General features: G+C 41.0%; 1 non-coding gene across 1 annotated transcript; it reads left to right on the plus strand.

Moving 5' to 3' along the window:
- The first annotated feature begins 17115 nt into the window (after positions 1-17115).
- On the plus strand, positions 17116-17231 carry LOC146339675 (U5 spliceosomal RNA). The gene has a single exon (XR_014784593.1). It is a non-coding gene; the product is annotated as a U5 spliceosomal RNA (small nuclear RNA).
- The last annotated feature ends 1264 nt before the right edge of the window (positions 17232-18495 follow it).

An 18495-nucleotide genomic window follows, 5' to 3' on the forward strand; every position in this document is an offset into this window, starting at 1 on the left:
ATCTGAAATATGCTTTTGCAATTATTAATTCTGAGGTAACTGAAGTCATAACTTTTCAGCTTTGATATGATTATAAAAATAATCACACATAAATTACCATTATTTCATCCTAATTACTACCAGATGCTGGGGAGGCATGGGCACACGGTTCTCTCTGACTCTGCTCTTACAGCCAAGGAGTAAAGTGGGACTGTTATAAGGAAAACCCGAGCTTCCCAAATCTGTGTTTCTCTCTCAAAATGCTAACATAGAAGTCAGGATTTGCAGGTAAGAATCAGTAGCTGCTTAATCCTTCTACTACCTGCCAGTTCTACTCCATGACCACTCTCTCTCCAGCCACTTTCACCTGTTCCCCCCCCCTCAGCTATGGTCCAAAGGACCAGGACTCAAAATAAGCCCTGGGGAGAATTATTAATTGGGGAAAGTATTAAGCAACACACTCATGCCCATTGATTCTCCCCTGGAAATCTTCCTCCCCACTTTCCCCACACAACCTGGCATTCATGTTCTCTTGGCAAACATGGATTTCAGAACCCCTGTGTGTCAGCAGCAGATGTAGTTCTGAAATAGTATAAAAGAGACCAAAGAAAGCTGAATCAATGATTATAAAAGAAAGGGGTTGTTCTATGACTAAGCTATAATACTGGCTTGAAGTTCCACTTTTCTTTTGTTAATATTCGTCATCATGACTGCACAGCAGGCAATCCAGTGTTGAATAAGTAAGGCAATTAAGTATTTGTGTTGGGAAACACAAATGTGTTAGAAAACAGAAGATGAATGGTTAGCATGTGCTTCCAATGCACTTATTTAATAACAGTTAAACAAAAGGTGTGCATGCTGAAGGCATAAACCCTTTCACTTAATTTTTTTTTTTAAAGACTGTCCTGCATGGATGACCTTGATATCATCATTATAAACTAAAAAGTGCGACCTGCAACAAAATGTTGCAGTGTGGAGTACCCCTCTTCAGGGTGCCAGCCGGCCAGGTTTGCCCTCTTCCTCCGTATTCCATTCTGTTCATCCTCCCCCCCTCCCCCCCCTCGCTCAACAGTCAGCCAACATTCTGTGCCCTCTAAGCGTGCAGAGTCCTCACTGCATTGTTTGGGAGCATTTCCCGTCCCTTAGAGTTTCTCCTAAAAATAATTTGTATTTCTGCAAACCATGGGGTTCTCCTGAACCTGCTGATACCTCCTCCTTACAGGAGGACAGTGCCATTTTGACCACATAAGGGTCTGCATTCAGGGAATAAATTCACTATTAGAACGCAGAAAAATGAAGTAATAAAAGCATAACCTCAACAACTGATGTTAAATTACCCTGACTTTTTTTGTAGTGTAAGTTTAATATATCCAATTAAAGGCACTCTCTCCACCTGAAACCTCTCCCCAACTACCATCAAAAACAAAACCGATCTAAAATTATGCTCATGGAAGTGATTTGTATTTCTTATGAATTGAGACTAATTAAAATCATCTGATTTTTGAGAGTGCGGCCTTACGGTGTTTATGCTGCTTTAATATTGCTGCTTCCCACTTATCTTCATTTTGTGTACGTTTAAATGACTTTTTTTTTTTTTAAAGGCAAATGTTAAGGCTCCATTTCTTAGAAGGCACCCTAACATACCTTAGTCAGGCCCCTCAGCTAGAAGAGAGAATAACAGGGAGAGGGGCAGGGAAGGAGAGAGAGGGAGAATGAAGAGGAGGAGGTGGAGACAGGGAATGGCAGGCAGCAGCAGCAACAAAAATTGAAGATCAACAGGAAGTTTAGACAAAATTAAAATGGAAGAAGAAACCGCTGCAGACTGGGAAGCATGAATGGAACACAAGAAAACAAAAACACAGAACCTGCCATTTGTAGAGCAATATAATTTATATATCGTCCCCCCCATCTATCCCTGCTCCCACAGATGCTCGGGGTATTTTACATAATGCAACAAAATATAATCAGTGCATGGGGAATTTAAATAATAAAGTCCTGTTTAGAATGTCATAGCTTGGAGTCAAGGGGTTCATTTCCTTGCTTTCCCTTCACCCATCCTCTTTCAAACAACATCCTGTGTCTTTGCCAGTTCTACTTTCCAGTTTTTTTCTATGCCTTTCAACTTCCCTCTGTTATCTGGCTTAAGGCCTCCCTCTACCTGGCTTTCTGTTTTCTTTTTACAGTCTGAGAGTCTTTATACATACATCATCATCATCGTTATTATGTTATTATTTCTACATCGAGAATATTTTTTATTTTTAAATATTTTTATATTTCAAAAGAAATTACAAAAAACCCCACACATATTAATTCAAAATCCCTCCCAGTCCCTCCCCAATCCCTCCCCCAGCTCAAACAGTTTCAGGATTCTTCTCCCCTCCTTTATTTTCTGTCTCTATTCCAGAGTAGTGTATTAATTCATGCTATTCCATTCCTTTATTGTCTTTTTCTTTTCATGAGTCCCACAGATTTCTATAAGCTTCTATCAAAGTTGTTCCATTTGACTCTTTTTTCATAAAACCTGTATATTTTTTCCAGTCCTTCTTAAAGGTGTCTCTTTTGTTTATTCCTCTGTGCACTCTTAGCTTCTGTGTCAATTTTTCATTTATTTCTATGTCCCAGATTTTCTTTTTCCACAAAGATATTGTCAACATCCCGGCTGTCTTCCAGTTACTTGCAATTAATTGCCTCATGGCTGTCAACAAGAAACCAATTAATGTTTTTTTCTCTAATGTCTCTATTTTCTTTTACAAACATATTCAATAAAGCCAATTCTGGTATTTTACAAATATCTTTTCCCCAAATTTTCTAACCCTCCTATATTCCCACCACATATGTATTTGAGTACCATTAATTCCACATCCTCTCCAACACAAAGCTGATAGATCCTTATGCATTTTTGCTAACTTCACTGGTGTCAAATACCACTTCTGAATCAACTTTAATCCGCCTTCTTTTATTTTGGTGGATATTGCTTGAAAGGGAAATCTATCTAAAAGTTGTTTCCAGTCTTCTTCCTCTATCTCCTCATCAATATGTCTTTCCCATATCTGCTTTATTGTTACATTCCCCCTTATCTCCTGCTTTATCAGGATTTCATATATTTGGGTTATTGTACCTTTATCTCCTAACTGATAATTATCTACAAATTTTCCCAATTTGTTAAATCTCTTGTACTTTGCCTTCTTATCCTTCTAATTCTTATAAATTTTCTGATTTGCATCCTTACTGACCATGACTTTCCCATACTTTGTACATGATTATTCCATATTTCTTGTGTTACAGGATTCTGCTGTTCATAAAAAATTCTCATTTGGGTCAATCTTATTTATTTCAACTTATTTTTCCCCACTGCTTTCCCTTTTATATCAAACTCTGGGTGGGCCCAAATCGGTGTTAATGGAGAAACCCCTGGCATTAGTTTCTCTTTCCTGAAATTCCATGTTTTTAATAATCCTTTTATTGTACTTCCATTATTTCGTATTTGTTGTTTTATATACTTTTAAATATAAAACATATTTTGTGATTCCTCTTCCTTTAATCCCATCAATTCCCTTTCTATTTCTATCCAATTTACCCTCGCCCCTTCCTTCATTATTGTTAATATATGTCTTAATTGGTGTTCATCATCATAAGTTTTTTAATGTGGTATACACCCCATCCTTCTTGCATAGATCTATATCTGAAAACCTTTGCTGTTCGTGGCCCTTTAGTCTTACAAATAAATTTTTCTGTGCTGTTTTGCCATGTTTTAAACCTTTTAAATGGGATTTCTTGGGGAAGCACTTTAAAAAGATAAGTAAATTTTGGTAGTACCATCATTTTTATAGTCATAATCTGATCAGAAAGTGTTAAATTTATCTTTTCCCATCTGGTTATGTCATTCTTTATTTTCTTCCATAGCTTCCCATAATTTAGTTTCAGGACATTCTTCTGTCTTTTAGGGACTTGAACTTCTAAATATCTAAATGCTTTTGTTACTAAGGGAATACCTGTCATTTTTGAAATACATTGAGAATTATTAATCCTAGCTGCCTTGATAATGCAACCTAGTTTTTTTAAAGACAGCTTGCCAAGGAATAGCCTTGTTAAGTGGAAGATTAAAAGTATTTATCATTACTTGTTTTCAGCAAACACTCTATTACATGTCAGTAGTATATTTTTATTGATACAAACATAATTTTATATAGTAATTAAAATTATATCCTGGGAAGTGTTATAAGAACATCTTTTACTTTTCTTTTTTTAAGAGAAGGATGTGTACTTAGAGCAGGGGTGCAGAACCAGAATTTGGGGGGGGTGGCGGGAATTCCCCCCACGCCCTCCATGGGCCAGATGACTTCAGTGGACGTGGCCTCGCCAACTGACGTCATTCCCTCCCCCATTTTGCCTTTCTCTGTGCTGAGAGCTCCGTGCCTTGCTCCACATGGAGAAAGGGATTTGGCCGGTGCTGAGAAGAGCTGCTCCTCCCAGCTCCAGCTGTGTACTTGGCTTCACAATCACACATTTCCACGGGTGGCATGCACCATGCAAAGCCACTTGATCAGTGCTGGTCATCCTCTTCTTCATGTAGTATGCTCAACAAGACCCATTTAACTTCAGTAGAAGAATTGCTCTGAGTGCCTTCAGGCAATTATCAGGCCAGCTCTCCCCATATGCCCCTTAAATGTACACATGGCTTCTCTCTTGTCTTCCCTGTGTTGTTTTGGGAATTGTTGATGTTTTCTGCTCTTTGCCACAGCAAGCAAATCTCCTTATCTTTTGTTTTGTCAAACTACATACTCACGAATGTTGCAACCTCCACTCTGAGTACACTTGCCTGTTCCAAGTCCAGAGGATTTGCGTGCCTCGTAAGGAGCCATGCTGAATCAGGCCAAAAGCCTGTCTAGTCCTGTATTCTGTTCCTACAGTGGCCAACCAGACGTCTATGGGAAGCCCACAAGCAGGACGTCAGTACAGTTATAGCACCCTCCCACGCATGGGGCTTCTCCACACCAGGCTTTTTATCCTGCAACTTACTGGAGCTTCTGCTTCTGTATTCTTCGTGGGATTAAACTCCGCTCCTTACACAGGCTGACATGGGCTTTTTTCCTGGGGCTTCCTTTGTCTGCAAGTTTTACATGTTTCATTATAAAGCCACTAGGTGGCACTGTGTTACAGTGGAACTGTGCAATTTCACACAGTCATTGAAGCAGATTAGCATTTATTACTGCATTATCCCTGATCTGTTAAAAACTGGGATGAAGATCAGAAAGCATGGGAGACACCCTGGAAGTCGATGACATCATGTAAAGGACCCACAAATTTCTGTGAGTGACCAATCACGAGCGTGCAAAAAAAGCCTCGTGTAGAAATGCTCATGGTCTCTAGCAACTGGTACTGAGAGTCATACTGCCTCTGATATTGGAGGTAATATATAGCCATCTTGACTAGCAGCCATTGATAACCTTATTTGCCATTAATTTGTATAAGCTCTCTTTAAAGCCATCCAAGTTGGTGGCTGCCACTTCTTCTGGAATTCTCTATTAATGAAGGATTCTGCTCTGTTCTGAGCATAGAAACAGGGTAGTGTTCCCCCAAATCCCTGGGATTTAATTTGAGCTGAGGTATAATTCTCATGGTGATATTCCGTCTCAACCCCTTCACCTCCTGAGTCATGCATTTACTGTGGCTGGTTTCTTGGTCTGAGCATCACAGCTGCCTGGACACAAAAGAACCTATAAGCTTCCCGAATTCTCCATCAAATATTGAAAGCCTTAAAGAATAAAGACACTCCAATGCAAGATACGGATTAATCCCTCACACATCCAGATTGACCTCAAGCCTAGCAACTGATTTTACAACTTTAGAACTACCTAGTTTCCACTTTCGTGATGTGGAGAAACATCCAGTTAGGAATGAAGCAGCCTTGATTGCTTTAACCAGAAAGTTTTCTGTCCTTTAGCAGTGAAAGAGCTTTATGTACAATAAACCTAAACTGTGACTGACAGTCTCTTCTCTGAACAAGTCAGTTTGGCTTACCTTTTCCCATGGTATCCAATAACTTACCTGGTTCCTTTCTCCCATGAGAATAAGACTGGGGAATGTAAAGTATAGCTGAGAAGAGCAAAGGAGATCCTGGCATGAAAAACCTTCACCTACCAGAATCTTGTGAATTTTCTTGGTATGCGCGTGTGCAGTGAAAAGAGAGCTGAATGAACTGTTGTTCAGTAGTGGTCTGTTCTCTCTCTCTCTCTCTCTCTCTCTCACACACACACACACACACACGCAGCAGTAAAAAGATGAATTACAACTCACTTTAGGCTGCAATTCTATGCAGACTTATCTTGGAGTGAGACCCATGGAACTGAATGGGCATTACTTCTGAGTAGACATGTATAGGATTACACTGTTAATCTATCAACTGTTACTTAGAATTCAGTCAGCTACAGAAGAGTTTTGTATGTACCTCAATGTTTTTGAGTACAATATTGCTACTGAAAATAGAAGGTACAGTAATGTAGAGCCATATGCATGTACTTTTTTAATTGCTACACCATTTTCACATGCAACTCTTTGTAGGAATTAAGGTGAAACCTACATATAGTTACATAAAATCATTGCTTATATATCTATTATTTAGTTAGTTGCTCTGTGTACATATATGCCTCCTGTGCACACGCTGAAAAAACCTGTGTGTAAAATTGTCACACATTACAATTTATATTTGGTTTTCACATGAATTCCTTCATCCAAGAGTGAGTCTTCTGTGTAGGATTTATTTATTTATTATATTTATATCCCACCTTTTTTCCTGCATGGAACCCAAGGCAGCTTACATAATCCTCTTCATTTTTATCCTCACAACAACCCTGTAAAGTAGGTCAGGCTGAGAGTCAGTGGCTGGCCCGAAGTCACCCAGTGAGCTTCATGGCTGAGTGGGGATTTGAACTGGGTCTCCTGAGTCCCAGTCCAACACTCTAACCACTACGCCACACTGGCACTCCACACTGAAATTGTGTAATATGTGAAGTAGCTCCCATTTAGGGACTCGGATGACTGCTTTGGTATGTTATATCCCCACAATACATACCAGCACAGTCTCTGGCCATAGTTGATAGGCACACCTTGCTGAAACTCAGCATGTCTGGGTATTGTTAATGACTGAATGAGACTTGGGAGACTGCCTGGGGAACTCTGTGTATACTGCCTTGGATTCCATGGAAGAGAGTGGGGTAGAAATAACATGAGAAAACAAAATGTAGGGTGCTTTGGGGTAAACAATTGTAAAAAGTAAAGGTAAAGGTGTCCCCAACCAGTCGTGTCCGACTCTAGGTTGTGGTGCTCAACTCCATTTCTAAGCCGAAGAGCCAGCGCTGTCCGAAGACGCTTCCGTGGTCATGTGGCCGGCATGACTGAACACCGAGGTGCACGGAACGCTGTTACCTTTCCCGCCAAAGCGCTACCTATTTATCTACTTGCAATTTCTTGCTTTCGAACTGCTAGGTTGGCAGAAGCTGGGACTGAAGACGGGAGCTCACTCCGTCACGCAGTACTCGGGTCTCGAACTGCTGTCCTGCCGACCTTCCGGTCTGCAGTTCAGCGTCTTAACCAATAAGCCCCCCATTACTATAACACATTGAACAAGCAGAGATAAACATTGTTATTACAGATGGATAGAAGGCTTCTGCCTTGCTGTGTTGTGCAAAATTGGTGATCCAAATTAGATAGATGCAGAAAAGGTAAAAGAAAACAAATCAGGGAATGGGGAAAGGTTGCCTGACAAGAAGCTAGGCAGACTGATACTAGAATCAGCCTTCTCAAGTAAGCAGGACTATTTCTTGCTGCTTCAAAAATAACGTTACAAACAGTATCATAAAAACGTAGTGAAGTATGTCTGCCATGGGAGGGGGGAAGGGATAACAGGAGAAGGATGGGAAAATGAGAGGGGAGTGGAAGGGGGAAGGATCAATGTTTATAAGTGAGGTTAACATGTTATTTTGTATTTCAGGTCCTGGCTAGGAGCTTTGTGAAGAAATGCTTTTCAACAGTCTCTGTGTATGTCATTTGGTATTGGTAAGTGTCTTCCTGAAGTTAAGTTTATACATGCCCAAATCCATATGGTATAGATCCTAATAATCTTTATTAGGCCAACCAAAAGATTACAAAAAATGTGCAAGGTTTCAAGATCTCCAGATCTCTTCATCAGGCAAGATGTTACCAAAAAGCAGTTTTGTGGGGTGGTGGTGGTGTTTGATTGATTTGTCCTCCACCTTCCTGCCAAAAATGGCACTCAAGGCGGCTTACAGATATAATTAAAATGGATTAAAACAATACATTAAAATACAATGAAAATATAACAATTACAGAATGTAAATTAAATTAAAAAAACATCACCCAACCCAGCAACCCACTTACAAACCAAGTGCCTTCTTGAATAAAGCAGTCTTTGCCTGCCAGCGGTAGGGTAACAGAGAGGGAACAAACCTAGCTTCTCTCAGGAGATCCACAGCCTGGGAGCAGCCACCGCAAAGGCCCTCTCTTGGGTCATCATCAAACGCACCTTTGAAGGCAGTGGTCTTGAAAGAAGGGCCCCTCCAGAAGATCTTAAGAACTGGGCAGGCTCATATAGGAGAAGATGGTCTTTCGGGTAGCCTGGTCCCAAGCTGTATAGGGCTTTATAGGTCATAACCAGCACTTTGAATTCTGCCCGGAAACAGACCAGTAGCCAGTGAAGCTGTTGTAATAAGGGAGTCACATGCTCCCTGTAAGCAGCCCCAGTCAATAGTCTGGCCACAGCATTCTGAATCAGCTGAAGTCTCTGAACAATTTTCGATGGGACCTTTAATAGTAGTAGTCCAAACAGGATGTAACTAAGACATGTGTGGCCATGGCCGTATCAGATATCTCTAAGAACGGTACAGTTGGCTCACTAGCCTCAGCTGTGCAAATGCACTCCTGGCCACTGCTGAGATCTGGACATCCAGGTTCAGGGCTGAGTCCCAAGAGTATGCCCAAACTGTGAGCCTGAGTGATATCCCTGGGGATCCCAGTGATTTTAGTGATTTTAGTGGGCTACCACTGGATGTCTATGTTGGAAAATAATGTTTGGAGGGAGTGTAGTCCCAGTGGCATGGCCTCCAAGTTTGACCACTTGACTACATATCCCAATAGGTGTCCAAAGCAATTAAGAAACTCAATCAAGTTTGTTATGGATCTAATGGGGTCATCAATGAAAAAGAGGGTGTCATTTGCTTACAGCAGGAGTTTGGGAACTTATTTGCCTAGTGCACATCCTTAGATTTTATCATGGTGGTGTGGAGCACATGCAAGAGGTTCAAGTGCCAGATAAGTAGAGAACATGCACCCTCTTGTAGTGGAATGGGATTGAAGGTCATGCTGTTAAAAATCGTTCAAGATGGATGGGAATTGTACAGAATCTGAATCCAGTGTTGTTCAGGGAGTCAAAAGTGGTTAGGAATAGGAATGTCAGCATCTAAGGCTATTCTGCAGTTGGTTTGGGCATAGCAAGTGTCAGGAAGATGAGATCAACAAGAAGTCTGATGTTATTGGAAGCCTGGTTATGTCTTATGAAGTTCAGTTAGTATTTATTGTATCAGTGTATCGACGATCTTGTGCAGCTCTTTGCCGAAATGGTGGTTAGGATTTTCAGATCAGTGTGTTAATAAATAAAATCCACTTCTCACTGATAAGATCCTTACTTGGCTTGTGACAAAGTGATATGTTGGCTTCATATAACATAGGTGGTAAAAGCTTACACTCCAGGGCGGAATGTGGAACGAATATTTGCCAACACTGTTTATACAGTGGGAATCCATCAGGTGCTTTCAGTGTTTCATGTTCTTAATGGTGGATGTTATTTCTGTTACCGATATAGATAAGTCCAAGTCTCATCAAGCAGTGGGAGTCCCTGAAGAAACCAGCTGATCTCCATGTCTGTGGACTCTAAATCATTTATGCACCCACTGGAATATTTTTGTTTCCCAAATAGATGATTGATTGGTTCTGATGTGGTTTGGGTATTTTTGCAGCAGCTCATATAAGGAGAATGTAGTTTTTGGACTGGGATTGCTTCAACCATGTTTTTATTGTAGAATTTTATTGTTTCATTGTATGTTGTACATCGCCCAGAGTGGCTGGGTGACCAGCCAGAGGGGCGATTAACAAATTAAATAATAATAAATAAATAAACCAGTAGGCCAAATGTTGGCTGTGTTGCTCCCGATGCCCAGTATTGCTTCCTAGAGTCAGCAAGAGCAAATCAACTTTGAAGGCATAGAATTTGTTGAGCTCGCATTTCACATGGGTCAGGGTCTGATACTGTTGTGGGGACTTGGTGGGAGGCAAAGTAAAGCAAAAGATAGGCTTAAATTTGTTCCACCAAGACTCACATTGCAAATTCCCTCTGTTTCTTTTTGGGGGGCTGCATAGACAATAATTCTGCATCTGATGAAGGCCTTGCTTGGCTTCCATTGGGAAGCTTTGGATTTAACAGTCCCTTAATTTATTTCAAAATATTCACATAATTCCATGCGTGTTACGTAATTTGTTTTTCACGTATAGTTTCCCTCAAGGCTTCTGCCTGTATGATTGCATTAGGAGGCTGGAATTTTCCATTTCAGGCTTCAAGAAACTCTCCTTCTTGTGCAGAATGTGGGGTAGTGGAAATGAAGACAAAATCGCTTGTTTGCTGTAGGGTTAAGATTCCCCCCCCCCTCTTGGGAATGCCCCCAATTCTGGGATACCTTTGGTTTGAGTGACAGAAAATAAGGATGTGCCCAATTTCAGACCACATCTCAAAAACACTCTATCTAACAAAATCTATAGCTCCAAAATGTATTTTGTTTTTGAAATTTCAGTTTGTAAAAACCTCAGGGGAGGAAGGACTCATATACACACAAATCACGGCTATTTGTGCTGCCAGCCATTGCAGTGGATGGTATGGGAAACGTGTCAAGAGCTGTCCATTCTTGCTTTAACACTGGATTCTTTGTAAGAGTTTTTGGGCACGCTGCAGCTCTTCAACTGAAGGAAACGACAAGGAAGCTCATATTATATAGCATGTGCTGCTTCCCCCTTTTAAACTGTCAAACATGCCAGACTGTATTAACACAACATCTTATTTATGGAGACAGAGACGTCCTTGCTCTACAAATAATTCCTCGGTGTGCGAATGTATACGCACGGGGGGGGGGGGGGGAGAGAGAAGAAAATTAAGAGTTACATTCTAACAGATCCTTCTAGATTTTTATAAAAAGCAGAGGTAGCCATGTTGGCCATAAGCAAAATTGCAAAATCCATATTAATGTACTACCTTTTTTTAGCCAACTAAAAGATCACAGAAAATGTGCGAGCTTTCGGGATCTTCAGATCTCTTCATCAGGCAAGATGTTACAAAAAGCAGTGGGAAGGGAGAGAAAATAAAAATGGGCAGGGGGACTGATGATGTTGAAATCATGCTTTCTGCATGATCACAATCTTGAGATGGAATTTATAATAATTAATTAATTAATTAGTTACATTTCTATACTGCCCAATAGTTGAAGCTCTCTAGCCGGTTCATAATTAAAACCATAAAATACAACCTAAGATACAATATAAAAGTTTAAAACTACAGTATAAAAGTAATGAAAGAATGAAGGAGGAATGATCTGTAGACATTCAAATAAGGCACTACCAGGTGATTTTAATACAATTTTTAATTGAATTTCAATAATATTAACAAAGCAAAATAAAACCAAACCAAACCAAAATGGAAACTAAAATAAAACAAATTCCATCAGGATTACATCTTCTTTCCATACAGTTATATCTTAATGGGTGTACAGAGGTCACAGGTAATTCTTGTCAGTGCTACTAGATATCTTATCAGATGGACTCAGGATTATTCTTCATCTGTTTTCTCCCTTATAAAAGCCATAGGGTTTTATAGTGCGAGGGAATCAATTATTGATGTTCTGTTCTGTTCGTCTATGCGAAGTCAAACCATATCGCATGGAATGAATTGTGTATACACACAGACCCCTGGCACTAGCAGGTGATGTGATGGTTTCAGGTTTTACCTGCAGTGAAAGAGATTTTCATGATTCCGCTCACCCACCTTCTGCTCCAGTTCATCAACTGCGATGTAAAAACAAAGGGGAAATTACACTGTGAATCCTAACAGTTATTTATTTTTTTTCATTAGCCTTCCCAAATTGTCTGGGAATCACATCTGGCACATTCCTGAATCACAACATATTGAAAAGCCAGATTTGAGATTATTGGTTTGCCCTTAAGAATTTGCCAGTAGACACTCCAGATTTCAAGGGCACACTGAGGCTTAAATCAGCTCCTAATATTATGTAAAATCTACATAGACTGTTCTGTTTTTATACACACCACAAAAAATGTTTCTGGATACAATGTAGACACAACTGCATGATTTCTACAGGTGCACAGTTAGTTACATCATCTCTCTATGAGGGATGAATTAGTCACAGGGTTGGGCGGTAGGGGAATACTGCCTTCTCCGTACTGTTCTCACCATCCCAGTGAAAATTGAAACAACCTCTCTACACTTTATGTGGTATTCAGAGTGTTAAACCCATTATCATAGTCTTATATTATTTTTTTATTTTTTTATTATTAAATTTATTAATCGCCCATCTGGCTGGTCACCCAGCCACTCTGGGCGATGTACAACATACAATAAAACAGTTTAAAACAATAAAATTCTACAATAAAAACATTTTCTAAAATACCCTTCACCCACCCCAAATGCCTGCCTGAACAACCATGTTTTTAATGCACGACGGAAGCTCATTAAAGAGGGGGCATGACGGAGTTCCCTAGGGAGGGAGTTCCACAGAGTGGGGGCCACCACAGAAAAGGTCTTGCATTTTTTGTCTATTTGTGAAATATTAGTTGTGTACATACTTTCAAGTACATTGGTCCTTGAAGATCTGAATCACCTAAAGCCAGTCTAACACAAATGTTATGGGCTGTTGTTTAATAATCTTTAACCAGAGAGAGCCGGTGTGGTGTAGTGGTTAAAGTGTTGGACTGGGACTTGGGAGATCTGGGTTCTAGCCCCCACTCGGCCATGAAGCTCTCTGGGTGACCTTGGGCCAGTCACTGATTCTCAGCCTAACCTTCCTCACAGGGTTGTTGTGAGGATGATATGGGGAGGAGGAGGACTATGTGAACTGCCTTGGGTTCCTTGCGAGAGGAAAAAAAAGATGGGATAGAAATGTAATAATAAATAAATAAAACAAATTAGTTAGATCCATTGCTAGAAACAAATTAGTTTAGAATATTTACAGGGGTTTTATAATGCAATCCTTGGCGAACCATTTGAGCATTTTTATATGTTTTTCATTATAATTTTGTTTATAAACTGCTTTATAGCTGAGAACACACATTTTCTCCTTCATTCTTTTCCTATGAGTTTATTTATAAATATATAAATGGGGGATATTGCTTGGCCCTGTGGATTCTCCAACATGGGGTTCTGCCCCTTATGTTATTATCTACATTAAACTGTTGAGCAGGATGATCCGGAGTTTGGGAGTGCATTGTCATCCATATACTGATGACACACAGTCCATTTTCGTCTTTATCAGATGAAGCTGTGGATGGGCCAAACCAGTGCCTTGCTACAATGGACTGGACAAGCACCAATAAACTGAAGCTCAATCCAGACAAGACTGAGATACTACTAATGGGTGGTTCTTCTGACCAGATGGAGGGTGTTCAGCCTGTTCCAGATGAAGTTACACTACCCCTGAAAGAGCAGGTTTATAGTTCTGGGGTTCTCCTGGAGCCATGACTCTCACTTGAGGGTCAGGTGGCCTCAGTGGCACAGAGTGCCTTCTACCAGCTTTGGCTGGTGGCCCAGCTATGCCCCAATCTGGACAGGGGTAGCCTAGCTTGAGTAGTCAATGTTCTGGTAACCTCTAGGTTACCAGAAAGTCTTGACCTGGAGCTGGAAAGAATACAATATTGGTGCCAGGTAGGACTCACTGGGGACAGCGTTACACAGTTGGAGGGTAGGTGGATGGGGATCATCACTGAAAAGGCCCTCCCCTTTTTGCCATCCTCCAACCCTCCCAAAGAGGAGGCCTTCCAAGGAGGGTCTCAGATGTTGATCGTAATCTACTGCAATGCAGTCTACGTGGGGCTGCCTGTGAAGATGGTTTGGAAACTGAAGCTTGTGCAAAATGTGGTGGCCAGACTAATAATGGGGACTGGGAGATCAGAGCATATCACACTGATTCTGGCTTGCCTGTCTGTATGTTTCCAAGCCCAATTTAGGGTACTGTTTTTGACTTCTAGAGTCTTGCAGGGCTCGGAACTGCAACACCTGATGCAGTTACTAATGTATGGGTAGTTCATACTTCTCCTGGTATGAACTACCCATACATTACGATCAACATCTGAGGCCCTCCTTGGAGGGCCTCCTCTGAGGGAGGGTTGGAGGATGGCAACAAGGGGAGGGCCTTTTCAGTGATGATCCCAATCCACCTACCCTCCAACTGTGTAACGCTGTCCCCAGTGAGTCCTACTTGGCACCGATATTGTATTCTTTCCAGCTCCAGGTCAAGACTTTCTGTACTCCTAGGCCTTGAAGGCATTTGATGGGCTTGGCATGTATCAGTTGCTTTATGCTTTTTCTCAAGTTTTAGTGGTTTTATAATATTTTTGTAGTTTAATTAACATTGTTTTTAGCTGTTTTACATTTTCTATGTTTTTAATAATTTTGTTGTAAGATACCTTACACCAAAAAAGAAAAGTTTCTAATAAATTGAAATAATAATAATATAATTGCCAATAAAATAATTTGTTAAAAATATAATTTCGGATTTCTTAAAATAGACCCACAGGGCAAGTTCACTGTGGTTGCTTCTACACCACCCTTGTGATTAAAAGAAAAAGACAGGTTAGCAGTTTGCCCTACCTTTCAGCTTGAACGATGCACTCCTATGCATGTCAACTCAGAAGTAAATTTCATTGAGTTTCATGCAGCTTACTCTAAGAAAGTGTACATCCTATTCACACTACCTGTAAGCCTCATTGAATGCAGTGAGACCCACTATATCAGAGTAGGGCTACTCATCACTTGTTTTTGAAGATGTGTGAGGTAAGCCTGATTTTAGGCTGCAAGACTATGTATACTTACTTGGAGTAAGTCCTATTGAACTCAATAGGACTTATGCCTGAGTAGACCTACATAGGATTGCTATGATGGTTACTGGTTTACACTGTTGTTGTTGTTCAGTCGTTCAGTCACGTCCGACTCTTTGTGACCCCATGGACCATAGCACGCCAGGCCTTCCTGTCCTGCGCTTCCTCCCAGAGTGTGCTCAAGTCCATATTCATTGCATCCGTGATTCTATCTAGCCATCTCATCCTCTGCCGTCCCCTTCTCCTTTTGCCTTCAATCTTTCCCAGCATCAGGGTCTTTTCCAGTGACTTTTCTCTTCGCATTAGGTGGCCAAAATATTTGAGCTTCAGTATCTGTCCTTCCAATGAGCACTCAGGGTTGATTTCCTTTAGGATGGACTGATTTGACCTCCTTGCAGTCCAGGGGACTCATAAGAGTCTTCTCCAGTACCACAGCTTGAAAGCATCCATTCTTCAGCGCTCAGCCTTCCTTATAGTCCAGCTCTCACAGCCATACGTTGCTACTGGGAAAATCATAGCTTTGATTATACGAACCTTTGTTGGCAAGGTGATGTCTCTGCTTCTTACTATGCTGTCTAGGTTTGCCATAGCTTTCCTCCCAAGGAGCAAGCGTCTTTTAATTTGATGGCTACAGTCACTGTCTGCAGTGATCTTGGAGCCCAAGACAATAAAATCTGTCACTGCTTCCATTTCTTCCCCTTCCATATGCTAGGAAGTGATGGGGCCAGATGCCATGATCTTCGTTTTTTTAATGTTGAGTTTCAAACCAGCTTTTGCGCTCTCCACTTTCACCCTCACCAAGAGGCTCTTTAGATCCTCTTCGCTTTCTGCCATTAGGGTGGTGTTGTCTGTGTATCTGAGGTTGTTGATAATTCTCCCAGCAATCTTAATTCCGACCTGTGATTCACTCAACCCGACGTTTCTCATGATGTACTCTGCATATAAATTAAATAAGGAGGGCGACAATATACAGCCTTGTCGTACTCCTTTCCCAATTTTGAACCAATCGGTTGTTCCATGTCCGGTTCTTACTGTTGCTTCTTGACCCTTGTACAGGTTTCTCAGGAGACAGGTAAGGTGGTCTGGTACTCCCATCTCTTTCAGAATTTGCCAGTTTGTTGTGATCCACACAATCAAAGGCTTTAGCGTAGTCAATGAAGCAGAAATAAGACGTTTTTCTGGAATTCTCTTGCTTTCTCCATGATCCAGCAAACGTTGGCAATTTGAACTCAGCCTTTCATATATACATACATAAGATCAATATGACTTTATTGCTTGGAAGGCTTTCATTTTAATGGCACATTTTACTTGAGACAACTCTGAGCTAAATAATTTGTGGATCAGAGCTTTCTCCCCCAATACTATTTTTATTTGTGTATCAAAGAACTATTGGCAATTAATGGGGCTTACATAAATGCATAATAACATAATACATAATCACTAACTAATATAATTACATAATAACTAATTGGGACGTGTTACTTGCATGCATAGGCTTTTCTGAATTGCTTTCGTGTAAAGGAGGGGGTGATGTTGGGCGTTGCGGTTGCTTAAATAAATTGCCTCTCCTATATTAGTGAATATATTATGTCTGCCCTGCGGATCGTTCCCTCCTCTCCTCCGAAAACGACCGCCTCAAGTCTGAACAGGCGTGGTGGTTCTAATTACCCGGCATCCCTCGCGACGGAACCAAGTATAGACATCACGCGAAAGCAGATTGGGGAGGCTATGGAAAGGGGAGAGCTGCTTTATTTGCATACCCATCATACATTGCACGGAAGTGCATGCATGTCGATATATTTTAAAGGCGTTTAAACGTTGATATTATGATTTTGATCATTACGCTTATCATTTACATTGGAAGTCGAATGTTTATTATTGAGATGACATTTGGCATTCCAATCCTAAATTCACCCTCACCTTTGAAGCTGTCGCCACGCTCCCGGTAGCAACGCCTAAGTGTTTTTTGTTATACTCTGGTTTCTCTTCAGATCGTATAAATCTTTCGCCTTTTACTAAAGATTTCCGTGGAGAGGAACATTTATGAGTTTGTAACTAATTTTTTGAGGCTCTGTTTTGGCAGAGCTGTCTTACGGTGTTTAAAAATAGAATAAGCTGAATTTTGCGGCCATCAATGGGCTGTATTTCATTTTTCCATTTTAATATAGAACTACGCTACTTCTTCGGGAATCACTACATATACTTTGTTAAGGGGCTTGTAATAATTTTCTAGAAAAGCCAGGGGAAGCGGGTGGGGAGATATTTCTTTTAGGGATGTTCCGCCTCCGTTCAGGTATCGGTGCACGACCTTAAAATCAAGCCTATGTTATCTCCTGCTATTTTCTTTAACAAGTAGGGACCGGGGACCATCTACTTTTCTTTCTTTCTGCTGGTTAAAAGGAAAGTATTGAGCCTAGAAATTAAGCTGCACTTGGGTACACAGAGCTTGCAGAATCAACCTCATGACTAGCTGCTGTATTAGGAAAGTACAAAGTTTAAGGTAGAGCATTGGATGTAATGCATCAGTGTGTGGAGTGTGCTCAATTTAAAGAATGTTTTTCTAATGAGAGCTGCGTTAACAGAGGAACAGTGAAAGAGCAAGCAACTAGCTGAAACTGAACCTGCCATCAACCAAGACATGACTCACTTCATGACTTTTAGGCAAATCACTCTCTCAGTCGCCCCCCATCTGCAATATCACTCCTTCAGGGGTAAGTGCCGTCAGAAATTGAGCCAAAACAGAGCCACTGAGAAACAAGAGGGAAGTATGCTGTGAGGAACCCAACAATCTTTTTAAAAAACAATGCAATAGCCCCCCCCACACACACACACAGCATAATGGCTCAGTAGCTGCAGAAAGTTGAGTGTTGTTTGGCAAAGAAAAATGGGGGTAGAGCATGGAAGGAAGGAAGGAATGCCCCACTTCTTGGGGTCCCAGTGTAGTCCCCAGAGATACCATGTGCCTGTGGACACCTCCCATTGCCCACTCCAAGCTCCCTGCCTGCTCCTGATTTTTTAAAGAAATATTTTTAGTTAATTATATTTTTAACAGGGAGGTTGATACGTTGCAAAGCACCGTCCTGGCCCCAGCACCATCTGCATTTCCAAGAATGCCTCTGAAACCCATTACGGCCCCAGAGGTGTTCTTAGAAAATAAAAATGGTGGGCGGATGGAGCCCAGCACTTTACTTTGAAGCATGCTCAGCCACCCCTAAAAAAGAAAAGATAGGCTGAAGGTAATGGAGAGCAACCTTGGGGGGCTAGAAGGGATGGCAGGGAACGAGGGGGGGGGTTGTCCTGTTTCAGCTGGACTGTTTGCTCGTTTTAGCATGATGTGTATTTTGCCTGGTT

This window comes from Heloderma suspectum, chromosome 7 (assembly GCF_057233095.1).
Source record: "Heloderma suspectum isolate Gila_16-S chromosome 7, 16-S_ref, whole genome shotgun sequence".
Classification (NCBI taxonomy): Eukaryota; Metazoa; Chordata; class Lepidosauria; order Squamata; family Helodermatidae; genus Heloderma; species Heloderma suspectum.